Genomic DNA, 12,092 nt, shown 5'->3' on the forward strand with positions numbered 1-12,092 from the left:
GCAATTCATTGCACAGATGACATCCAGTGGTCCCAGATGACATCCAGTGGTCCCATCTAACCTTATTTATTCTATGTTCAGATACCAGATGCTATCTTCAGCTAACCAAAGCCTCCATCAGAGTTACTGGTCAACGTATCCAAAACAATCTGCTTGACCTAAATTAAAATCCCACATGCATTTGGCAACTGTGAACACTTCTGACAGTCTATGGTACTGCGTTGTAAAATTGAATTTCTTGTAAAAAGAGAAAAAAAAGGAATGGGAAAGACAAGTTCTAAAATCAACACTTCTAAAATCATTATTTTTAATAACTTCATAGTAAAAGGTATTGATGGATATTCTCAGATTGGCTTGCCAGGAGGAAGCAATCAGCTGATCTCCATGCCTTGCTTATACTACCTACCTCCTACATCTGAAAATACTTTTCTCTTTGAACACCAACTTTTCCCTCTTCATCATTTTCCCCTCTTGGTGATCACCCCTCTCCAAGCCCATCTTCTTATTCAAACTACTTGCCCCTTCACATCACCTTTTATTGTCTTTTTTGATCCCAATCTCACCCTTTATTCTTCTAGTCTTTAATCTTCAGTTAGAAAATAATTTCTTAAGGCAAAGAGAAGCTAATTATTTGGCTTTGGGCCTGCTTCTGCTTGTCAGCTCTCTTGTCATCAAGTCTATCAAGTGTGTGGGGAAGCTTTGGAATGACAAAGAAACCCATAAATTGACCTGGTAATCCCAGGGAAAACCTGGTCTGCATTAATGATACTTGTAAAATAATCAGGGGAGCTTGATGCCTAAAGTTCCTCAGAGCAGCCTTCCTCGAATGTTGCCTGACACATCAAGTATTCAGTGCTCAAAACGGGGGGAGGAGGGAAACATGTCTGTCATGAAAATGAATAGGGCAAGCACTAGACCTGCACTAATTTTATTAACAATTAATTAATTGCTAATTAGTTAATTGCTAATTAATGATTTGTAATTAATACATTTCTTCAGGTTTTCTTTTGCCTTAGTAGCTTGGCTCCCATTACTCTCAGTTTCTTTATTCCTGCTAATGCTGTGGCCCTCAGACATCAAGAATCTTAGTGTAAGAAATAAAATGGTGATAAACACTTATCATGCCTGGCTACCTGCCTGACACAGTGAAACAAAGGATGAAGAAAAATTTACACAACTTGAAATTGGACTCTTTGGGCTGTTAACCAATGAACAATCAGAAAGTCTGCAGAGTTTTATGAATATATCTGGTTCAGAGAACAAGAATCACAGAAGACAACACTTTCACAACACAACTACATAACTCCAATTGGTATTTCAGAGATATAACTTGAAAAGTCAGGAACATTTTGCTCTCAGTTACAGAAAAGTCACTGTTGACACACATTTGAATGCCAGATATGGGGCTTACCAGTCCATCTACATCATGATGTAAATATACAAAGAGTTTATGAACACCAGAAATTTTTACACTAGAAAAATTGTTGGTTTCTCTCACTCTTGAATCCATATTTGGATTCATCAGAGCAGAACTGTATTTCTACTCTGAATACTGTCTTTCCAATAATTACAAAACAAAAAAAAAATTAATACACGCTTGCCTTGGCAATATAGTTCACATTCTTATTGATGATTGTCTTATGCTTTCAAAGTCTATCAGATTTGGCTAGGCTAACAGCAGACACTCTGCTTTTACATATAATCCTTCTTCAAATCTCAATAAACTCTTTGTTGAGATAATAGCCATCCAGCTGCTAAACTCACAAGATAATTAAACAGTCTGTGAAAGGACATTTCTTTTTAAGCAGATTTAAATTTTATCAAATGATTAGTCCTCTTAGTTTGAATAACAATTATTCAAATACTTTTTTTCTTTTTAACCTTTTCTCACCTAAGTTCTCTCTTGGGCTCTTGGCCAATAAAAAAACTAATCTGTGGGATAGCAGAAGAAGGCGTGAAGAAGGCAGGGGAAAAAAGGCATTAAATAGTTACTGGATTCTCATTTAGGCTCCAAATCTAGCTTGAGAGGGACTATTCACAGTTTAAAAGTTAAGGATAAAGAAGACTGTGCAAGATCACAGTGCCTTTGGCATAGGAATTGTTTCTTGATACAAGACATGTAAGTACAGCACTTATAAAAGGCCCCAGTTACAGTTCAATCTAGGAAACGTGATGCAGTATAAAACCAGTGAGAAGGAGCATCTAGGAAGAGAAACTTCTAGTAATTTCTAATAAGTCTATTCTGCAAATAAATATCTGAGTTTTCCTGTATTGATTTGGTTTGAGTCTCCATTTTTGACTGAACATATAAAGTACTGGTCAATGTGCCCACTTTTACTATCCACAGGCAGATTTAAGAAGATGTGGTAGCCATGCTTAAGAGTTTATACTTGAATAAATGCTACCACAGAAATCTAAAGACTTTATACATATGTGACAGTCCTTAAGAAAGACATAATGGGCAAAAGGAGTTAAAAATAGCTATGTTTAAAGGGCTAGCAAACTATCTAGAACTACAGGAGAAGGATGTTTGCTATATGCTATTGATTCCAGTCAAGGTACTCTCTGCTTCACTTTGTAAAGTGAATAACTCCCTAAAACACTCACAAATTTGGTTTTCTTTTTCAAAGTGTCTCTATCTACAAAAATCTCTTCTTGCCCAAAACCAACCTATTTATTTCTCTGAACTCTGACTGTATGGTGTGCTATCATTCTAAGGCAGACTTTAGCAGATGTTTTTGTTTTGCTGTCTCATCTTCAGACTCCTTTTAAGGAGCTATTAGTCTTTACGGTTCCCTAATCCCCCAACTAAATTTATCAGCAGATGATTGCAGCCAAGAGTTAAGCTAAATTAAACTTTGAAATCCCTGTACAGTGTATCAGATGCACTTCTGGAGTAGGGAGCAAAAAGTTCCAAATGTTCCACTTATCAAAAGTTAGGAGAACCATGACTTTGTCTAAAAGTTTCTCAAAGCTTCCACACATTTTTCAAGATGACAATAATTTCCCTTATTTTATATGAGCAAGAACGGCACTATGGAAAACAACCTGTCATTTAACTCCATATCAGGTGTATACATACATGCATACCCATAAATTTTCACATAGGTATGTAGTTTCCTCTACAAGTGTATATATTATATATGGAGGAGATATGTACACTTAGGTTAAGGCTGTGTGCATATTTGAGGCATCTGGTCCAACTGACACCCATGGTGAAAAGGTATTTATCTACATCTCTCTGTCTCAGCGTGTTCCCCAGTCTTCATCCTCACACACTCAATCATTCCCTTGTTTGCTTCTTTCACACACTCACAAGCACTTATCAGAACAGATATCCCTCCTGCCCTTAGTGAGCAATAAAATACAGTGTTCTAGAAAATTTGCATGTCAGTATCAATAGTTGGTTAATTTTGATGACAATCTATAATCTTCCCTTATTATTTCAGAACTGTGAACTTTGTGGTTCTTCTATGTCAGAAGCTGGACACTTATGTTTCCTTACATATATACACAAACACTAAAAAACAACAAAAACAACAACAACAAAAAAAACAACTAAACCACAACACCACAACAAAAAAAAAAACCTCAAAATGAAAACCCAAAACAAAACATAAATAGGACAGTCCAGCACGTACTCTTTCTTACAAAAAAGCGCACATGTATAAAATATGGAAGTTTAAGAGGAAATGGCATATGATACATATATTTATTATCTGTGAGACAGTAATTGCAATATAAAACATCAGTAGTTTCCAGAAGTCACTGTTATCTAATAAGAGATCAGCACTCACATAGATTTATGGTGTCAATGAAGTTCCTAACAGATTGGCCTTCTCTCTACAAAGTAATTATTCAGTGATATTAACTGATCCCCATCACGTTGCAATTCCTGAGAAAAGCTCTAGAAAAGGGGCCTGGTGAAATCTCCATTAAAAACACCACAAGAGTCTCAATGACAACTGTGGAAGATGGTTCGGATCCTAAAAAGACAACTGAGTTGAGACTGCAGCTCCCTGGATATAAAAGCAATTCTTGCAAACCAGGTTACACTAAGCTGGTGAAATAAAAACAAACTTCTTCTCCAGAGACTTCATAGCATTTACTCGGAGGCCAAATCAATTATTTGTTTCCAAAATCATTTGTCTATCCTTTCCATCAGTTGTTTTTTCTCAGGAGAGAAACTGCGTGTCTAAAGTGTGATTTCTGCTGTCTGTTTTCCCACAGCTACTAGAAACTGCTAGAAAGGGAACTGGGCACATCACATAAAGTGTCAGGTTAACAAATACCAACACAACAGCTCAGAGAAACAGACACCTTCTCCCACCTTCATCCTCCCATATCACACTATAAGAAAAGGGAAAAATAAATCAACAGAAAACTATCCAAAACCATATAAGGGGATCAAATGTGTCCTTTAGAAATGTAAGCTTATCTAAAAATAGGATGAAAGGCTAAGCAAGTCACTTGTTTTTACTCATAGCGGTAATAAAGGTTCTTGTAAGGGATTTGCACAAGTTCTGTGCTGTTACAGTAGCATCTGTCTCCTCATTGCTGGAGAAAAATGGTGGCGAGGATTTAGAGCATGTATAACCCGAGAGAGAAATCATCTGTCATCCCCTCACGGGGCATTAGCAAACTTTCCCTCTCCTGGGAAAAGGCAGAGCCACTCTCCTTTCCCTGTCTCTTGTGATCACAGCTTTAAGCATTGTTACAATATGCTTATATTTCATGCTTATGAATAATGTTAATAACCGGAACAAATCCAGCTCTGTTAAGAAAAAGAAGCCCAACCGAAAAGAGAAAACATTCTGTGCAATAAACAGGGTGAACCTGGTAGCAAAGAAGAGGTCAAGTAACAAACAGATCCTCTGTGTGAAAGGGATGATCCCTTTCCTCCACCCAAGTCAAACTGCTGTCACAAGCTATACCTCTCACCATCAAGATCTAGAGCAACAAAACAGAAAAGGATGGTCCATTTTGGAAGATGTCATCCCAGGACAGGATGTAACATGCAATTTCTTGTGCCACTGTACTGTGTGGTCTCAGGTAAACAGTGGATTTGTTGGCACTTCAGTTGTCTGCCCTTTAACAGGAGAAAGTGTTGGAAAAATAAGTCCCTAGGCAGCCAGGCGATAGTAACAGAAGACACGGAGGGGCACTGTCTCGGAGATCAACAAGGTTTTTAGTATGCCCTAATACTTGTTTTTTCCTTCCCAAGTTGAAGAGCAGAACTGTCAACAGAAGTGCAGAGAAATAACAGAGATGATACATTTCAAAGAGGCAAAATGCTGCCAACCAACACATCATTTGTGTCTTGCAGGTCTTCCTTCATCCTCAAGCAAGATATTAGTGTTCAATTTTCTGAAATATTTCGTTCTTCTTCAAGACAGCAGCTTCTGTGTCCCACTGAGAGCAAAACTCAAAGGCCCTGGGAAAAGTGCTGATGAGTCTGTACCACATGCTGAGTGGACGCTCCACTTCTAGATTACAACAACTTCTAGATTACAACCCTTCTTTTACCCACACAAGGAATATATATACAAACTTATGAAAGGGGGAATGCAAAAAGGCCTGCAGTAAGGTGATTTCTACAAGAGATTGCCACTGTGAACCTTTCTGGGAAGGAGAAACAATACAAATATCCAAGAAAAGAAACATGCCTATAACGAGGATCAATTCAGATGTGCATAATATAAAAAATATAATATAAACATAATATAAGTTTCTATAAAATGGGTTAGTCCAATAATTTTTTTTTTTTTGCAAATAATGTTTTAAATTATAGGAATTAACTTTTTCACTTTCTGAGGAAAATAAAGAAACCACAAATGTTCTATATAAGATTATGAACAAGGTGGTAAGATGATTATCAGAAAGAACATCTAAAAGGAAATTGTAAGGAGAAGTTGTGATACACTGGAAATGGCAGAGAAAACATACTTCCCTTAGGAATATGCCTGTGAATCTTTCTTTAATAATTTTTTCTCATGATTTCAGAGGATAAGGATGTTACAAGAGACAAACTCGATTTTTCAATTTGCCATTTACCTGAAGGAATCACAGGTGAATGTTGCTGGACAAGCTAACACTTGAATGTCTGTCCATTCTCTTAGAAGTTTAGAATAGGCAGCAAGAGTGGAGGTTTCCTTCCTCAAGTCTTCTTTTTAGGCAACCTAAAGAGATAAAGAAGAGAAAGCATAGAAGAGTTCAGTATTTGGGTCTGATTTAGGCCATGAACTACACAGATATATGTTTTTAGCACACAGAAGTTTGTTTTGTGTGTATCTGCTTATTAACAACTGGACTGATGCTCTTCAACTCACTTTATCAGGATGACTTAAAGAGTACTACAGATTTATTTACTGTTATTCTCCTTGGCTGGATTCAAATTATTAATTAAACTTGAGAAGATATCTCATTTACCAATTATGTAAATGGAAGAATTGTTTTCTAATGAAATATTGGCAATAAATAAACAGCTGACACAACAGTGCTCCTGTACTGCTAATAGTTATAGACTTCCTTAGCTAGCAATTTCCACTTGGGAGGTTGGCAGGAAAAGCCCAAACTTGCCATTTGAGCATCATTGCTATAAAATTCTTCCCACTTGCTGTTAACCCAGAAAGATATGACTCCCTGACAAACCTCTAACTTTTAAATCCATCTCACTGTGCACTAACAGCTCGGAAATGAATTCTAAAAGCATAAGAAAAAAAAAAAGAAAAAAAAAAAAAAAAAGAAACCCCAACAGATTAATTAAATAATAACTATTAAAATTTGGGTTATCAAAGGATTCCAACCTCTAAAACTACAGTCCAATTTCCCCAAAAGCTGTTTACCCTGATCTAAATACTTTGACTGTTCTCCTACCAGCAGCCTAGTATAAATAGGAATAAGTAATGAAGCCATGGCTCTGCTGTGATAGTTTTTCTGGAATATAACCCCTGTGGTAATAATTACATGGGCTTATCCATCCCAGTGTGAACACCACAAGAGTGTCAATTATGACAAATGTCTGATACCCACAAGTGTCTGTTGTAAAGAAAACCAACTGTTTCCATTCTCTTAACCTTGGGGTCAAGGTTTCCCGCTGGGACTAACAGCTTTTTTCCTGCTGTAAATATCCTTTTGAGATTTGCTAGGAGGTGTTATGATACACAGACCTACTCTTTCAGCACTAGCTTTTTTTCTTGCTGGGTAATTTGAGCCTAACTTTCCCCAGGGGTTTACACCTTTCTCTGTTTTTCATTTGTATTATCTCCTTTGGGTGAGACATTTCACTTTCTTTTCCACACCATTTGCAGTACAAGCTGGAGAGTTCCCAAAGCCCCTTGGTGGCATGGACTATTAGAGACCTGTTTCTCACCTCTGGGTTATCACTTGCAGCCATTTGCTATTTTCAGCTTTTGAGACAATTATCAGAGGAATGGAAAAATCAGTAAAACTGGAACCACTAAGCTTCGATCCTAGGAATACAGACTTCTCCAAGGCAAACCAAAGAACAGGCCATTGCAGAAGGAAATGATGATTAGTAAAATAATAGACATTTTCAGTCACAGAGTAGTAGTATAAAACACATATATACCTGAACAAACATGCTCATATGGAGCCTAAATAGTGCATATAGGAACTCAAGAGCAGCATATAAGCAAAGAGTCAGAGTATATATGGAGTGAACATTTGTGGTTTATATTAGGAAGACTTTTTTTTAATGAGTATTTTAAGTCATTCTTTTAGCTGACTTACTTTTCATATACATTCTGGCTGCCTGATCCTTCCACTTTTCACATTTGTGTGGTATTATAAACTACACTGAGGAAAATAAGAGTTACCACTGTGGATCCAAGTAACTTCCCCTAGTTCTCTAATCCAGCATCCTGTCCCCAACAGTGGACACAGAAAAAAACCTTTGAAGAAACATAAGCACAAGGCAATTACATTATGATGTTTTCACCTAATACTATCCCAAATCTCAGCTACTTTAACTCAGGAGCTTCACAAGCTGGATGTGGCCTGTAGGAGTTTGATAACCTTCAGTGGATCTCTCTTCCATGAATTTACCCATTCTCCTCTCCAACACATAAAAGTACTCTCATCACAACATCCTTGGCAGACTAAATATAGTAGATGCTACATTCTTTAGTAAGTAAATGTATCTTTTGAAAAAGCTACAGGTTATATTCACAAACTTGAAAAGTTTAGTGGTGCTTTTGTCATGAGTGGTTTGTCCTAAAATTCTGTGAAACTTCTGATGTGAGTATCGACATTTCATCTTCCCAATAATTACCATCTATGTCATATTAATTAAAACTCATATTTACTCCTACTCTTCCAAAAGACTTTCAGTACAGCATTTCTGGAACCTTGAATCACAGTACTGTATGGTTTATGGTTATAGAGAGCACCTAAGGCGTCTCATTTCAGCTAAGGATAACGATAAAATATTTCTTAATTTTTTTTAGAAGTAAGATGAAAGGAAACAATATACCTAGGGCCTTGTGAAAAGGGGCAGGTTTGATAGCAGGAGCAGGAGGAAGAAACATACACCTATGTCATAACTTCGAGGTGAAAACACCAAAGAAAATACTGCCATTGTAAGGATTCCTGTCCTGCCTCTAAACATAGGCAAGACCAGCACTGAGCTTTGTCTTAGGGGAAATAAAGAAATTCCTATATAACGTTTATTGGCTATAAAATGCTTCAAAAAGTTTTTAAACAAAGTATACTGCAGGCATGCAAAATATATATTTTTTTTTAATATTTTAAATTTTTGCATGAATTCTTTCCAAATCTAAATGCACTGTGTATGGGTTAGTATCCACCAATATACGTAGTATATACATGCTGGACTGCAGCAAATTTGCCCAATTTATCATTCTTGTATAACAGGTTGGAGACTATAACAGGCACTTTAGAACACTCTACAAGCTCAGACAGCAAAGGAACTCCATATTATGCTGGGCACCACAGTACCAAGAGGATGCCAACAAAACAAGGGGAATACAAAAAAAAAAAAATTATTACAGGTCTAGAGAGGCTGATTCATGAGAAAAGGTGTAATATAAGTAATTCTGTATAGCTTAGCTTACCCAAGGACTGAAGGATATTATAACTGTTTGTAAAATCAAATGAAAGGCATGAGCACCTAGAGAACAGAGAAAAAGAAGGCTGATCCAGACACTTCTATGAGCTACTGATGCAATAAAAATATAGAAGAGAAAATTTAGCTGGAAACCAAGAAACATTTCTTATCAATAAACCCTCTTATCAACAAAGCCTCTAAAATTTTAGAATACACTTTCAAATAAAAAAAAAAAGCATATGACTTTGAACCAGCAGTGGGCCCAAGTGGCCAAGAAGGCAAATGGCATCCTGGCTTGTGTCAAAAATAGTGAGGTCAGGAGGACAATGACTGTCCCCTTGTACTCAGCACAGATGTGGCTGCACCCTGAATCCTGTGTCCAATTTTTGGTCCCTGATTACAAGAAGGATATTGAGGCACTGGACCATGTCCAGAGAAGGGCAACAGAGCTGGTGAAGGGTCTGGAGCACAAGTCCTGAGGAGAGGCTGAATGAGCTGGGGTTGTTTAGCCTGCAGAAGAGAAGGCTCACAGTGACCTTATCACTCTCTAGAACTACCTGAAAGGAGGTTGTAGCCAGGTAGGTGTCAGCCTCTTCTCCCAGGCAACCAGTGACAGGACAAGAGGAAATGGCCTCAAACTGGACCAGGGGACATTCGGTTTGGACATTGGGAAGAATGTCTTCCCTGAAAGGGTGGTTAAGCATTGAAACATGCTGCCCAGGGAAGTGGCAGAGTAACCATCCCAGGAAGTGTTCAAGAAATGACTGGATGTGGCACTTAGTGCTGGTGGTCTTCAGTCAAAGGTTGAATTTTATAGTCTTAGAGGTCTTTTCCAACCTTAATCATTCTATGATTCTATTATTCCTTTAACAAATAAGGAAAAGAAATGGTGAGTGAAAGATGGTTGGCTGGTAACCCTGAAGACTGAAGTTGCTTGTTACAACACAAGTAGTACACATGGGAGATAGCAACAGGGCAAGCTTCCTTTTCAAGGTGCTATGCTAATGCTGTGATGATACCATGCAGATACCTCTACCACTGGCTGATAGAGACCTGGACCACCTTATTATTATTCAGATTACAGTTGTTTATGTGTGGTGGGAAAGAGAAAAAAAATATAATGGATGAGCATACCCAACTCTGCATTGTATATATATATCCTAAAGGGGAAAGCCAGTCCTTATCTTTTCCTGAATGAACATAATTGAGATGATAGTAAATACGTAACCACATTACCAAGACTAAGGAGTGGTGTAATACAAACTTCCTCCCTAAATTCTATCATTTCACACAGGTGAACTCTCAGTGAGCCTGTTGCCAAAACTCTCCACGTCTTTCAATTTCATGCAGATTTTTACAAATAATCTAGATGTGTCAGATTTTTATTTTAGACTTCTTATTAAAAAAAAATCAACCACATGTGTTTTAATTAAATACTTGACAGGTAACAAAGACCTCACTATATGGTCAATGTGGTCATGAATCTGCTTTTCCCTTTGTAAATAAACTTTAGTAAGAACTAACTGAAAGGATAAGAAAGGATTTTCACTAATCAGGATTGCTTTCACAGGGCTGAATTACACAGAGGAATCACAATGACTAGCCCTGCACTTGCTCTTCTTTCACCAGTGCACAAATGCACTCATTCCAGTGGAGCAGACAGAAATGGAAGTCACACTCCATTAGCCAAAAAGACAGCCCTACAATCCTTATCCTCTCTAAGTTGCCAAAAGAAGGTAAAAGAAAAAAGTTGTTCTGCCAGCTACCAAATGGAAATGAGGCATCCAGCTAACAACCATGACAAACTGGTATCTCTAAACCATAGTCTAATCTTGGTACTACATCAAGGATTTATAATATGTGAAAGTTTAAGGCAAACCCCACATCACTGAATTTAGCAAACAGCATAAAATGATTACACTATTCCAAAGGTGACACACCAGTTGGCTGAAACATCTGGACCCACATGAGGCAGCTATCTCACACTGTAATTATCACCTGCTCTGAGCTAGGGCTCACTGTATTTGTGAGAAATAAAGGAGGCTCCTGAAAAGTAATATTATTTCCTCTACTACTGAAGCACACTGAAAATTCAGAAACCACTACAGGAAGTGTAATGAAAACAAAGAAGAGAGAGAACACCAAAATGATTGAATTAACCTTTGTCATGTTTGATTCAATAAAGCTACCTCTTTAGAAATTATCTAAAGCTGCTGGAGTACTTCCAATTTATCACAGAACTCAGCATCAAAATTATACTGGCAGTAGAGAAATACTTTTAAATATTCCTATCCCATACATATTTCATTTATCCTTCCTCACTTCTAGGATCAATTAACCAAGCTAGAAAAAATCCAATCTCAGTTTTGCAGAACCTGTCTTTCCCCAAAGATAATTTCCATTGTATCACAACAATCTTAGTTGCTTTTTAACCTAAGCAATGTTGGGTTTGACTACTGAAACAGAAAAGATCTTCTTTTTTTAATTCACAAATATACTCCAGGTAAATGTGATGCACAATTCTTTATAAAATGTTTTCCTTTGCCAGAAAAACATCATATATCAGGAAAAGTGTCCCCAGATGGATTACAGAATAGCAAATATGTCTCAATGGCATTTTTATCTTTGTTATTATTGCTTGACAGAGTAAAAATAGAAGTGGCTTCAAAGGTGTCTTTCCCTGGAATGAGCAACTCAGCATAAAGAGAATTTATATGCTGAAAAGGTTACAGTCAATGTACTATGACTGTATATATCGTATCTCTTCATTTACAATGTCTTGTCTCTCCTAAGAAAGCTCAGGTTGTAAATTTTTTAGACTTCTATAGCACCTTGCCCAATGGGGCCCTGAATGCAGATTTTGGATGCCCCTTTAAGTATGAGCAATCAGAATTACACAATTGAGTTTGCTGTTACCTGCAGGGAAAAAAAAAAATATATCTGCCTTCCCTCAAGGCCAAGCGGTAAAGCTGAATGTTGCAGCTTCAGGTGCTAGAGGCAATTT

General features: G+C 37.3%; 1 protein-coding gene across 3 annotated transcripts in view; it reads right to left on the minus strand.

The window, feature by feature from the left end:
* NCF4 (neutrophil cytosolic factor 4) overlaps nucleotides 1-12,092 on the minus strand; it is a 68,081-nt gene that overhangs the window by 34,815 nt on the left and 21,174 nt on the right. For all 3 annotated transcript variants that reach the window (XR_007629924.1, XR_007629922.1, XM_050323745.1), the window contains exon 3: nucleotides 6,055-6,179. The gene's annotated coding sequence lies outside the window, so the exon portion shown is untranslated. The remainder of the gene's footprint in view (nucleotides 1-6,054; nucleotides 6,180-12,092) is intronic.

The sequence above is a fragment of the Myiozetetes cayanensis genome, unplaced genomic scaffold (genome assembly GCF_022539395.1).
Source record: "Myiozetetes cayanensis isolate MyiCay16 unplaced genomic scaffold, myiCay2020 scf3, whole genome shotgun sequence".
NCBI classification, from domain to species: Eukaryota; Metazoa; Chordata; class Aves; order Passeriformes; family Tyrannidae; genus Myiozetetes; species Myiozetetes cayanensis.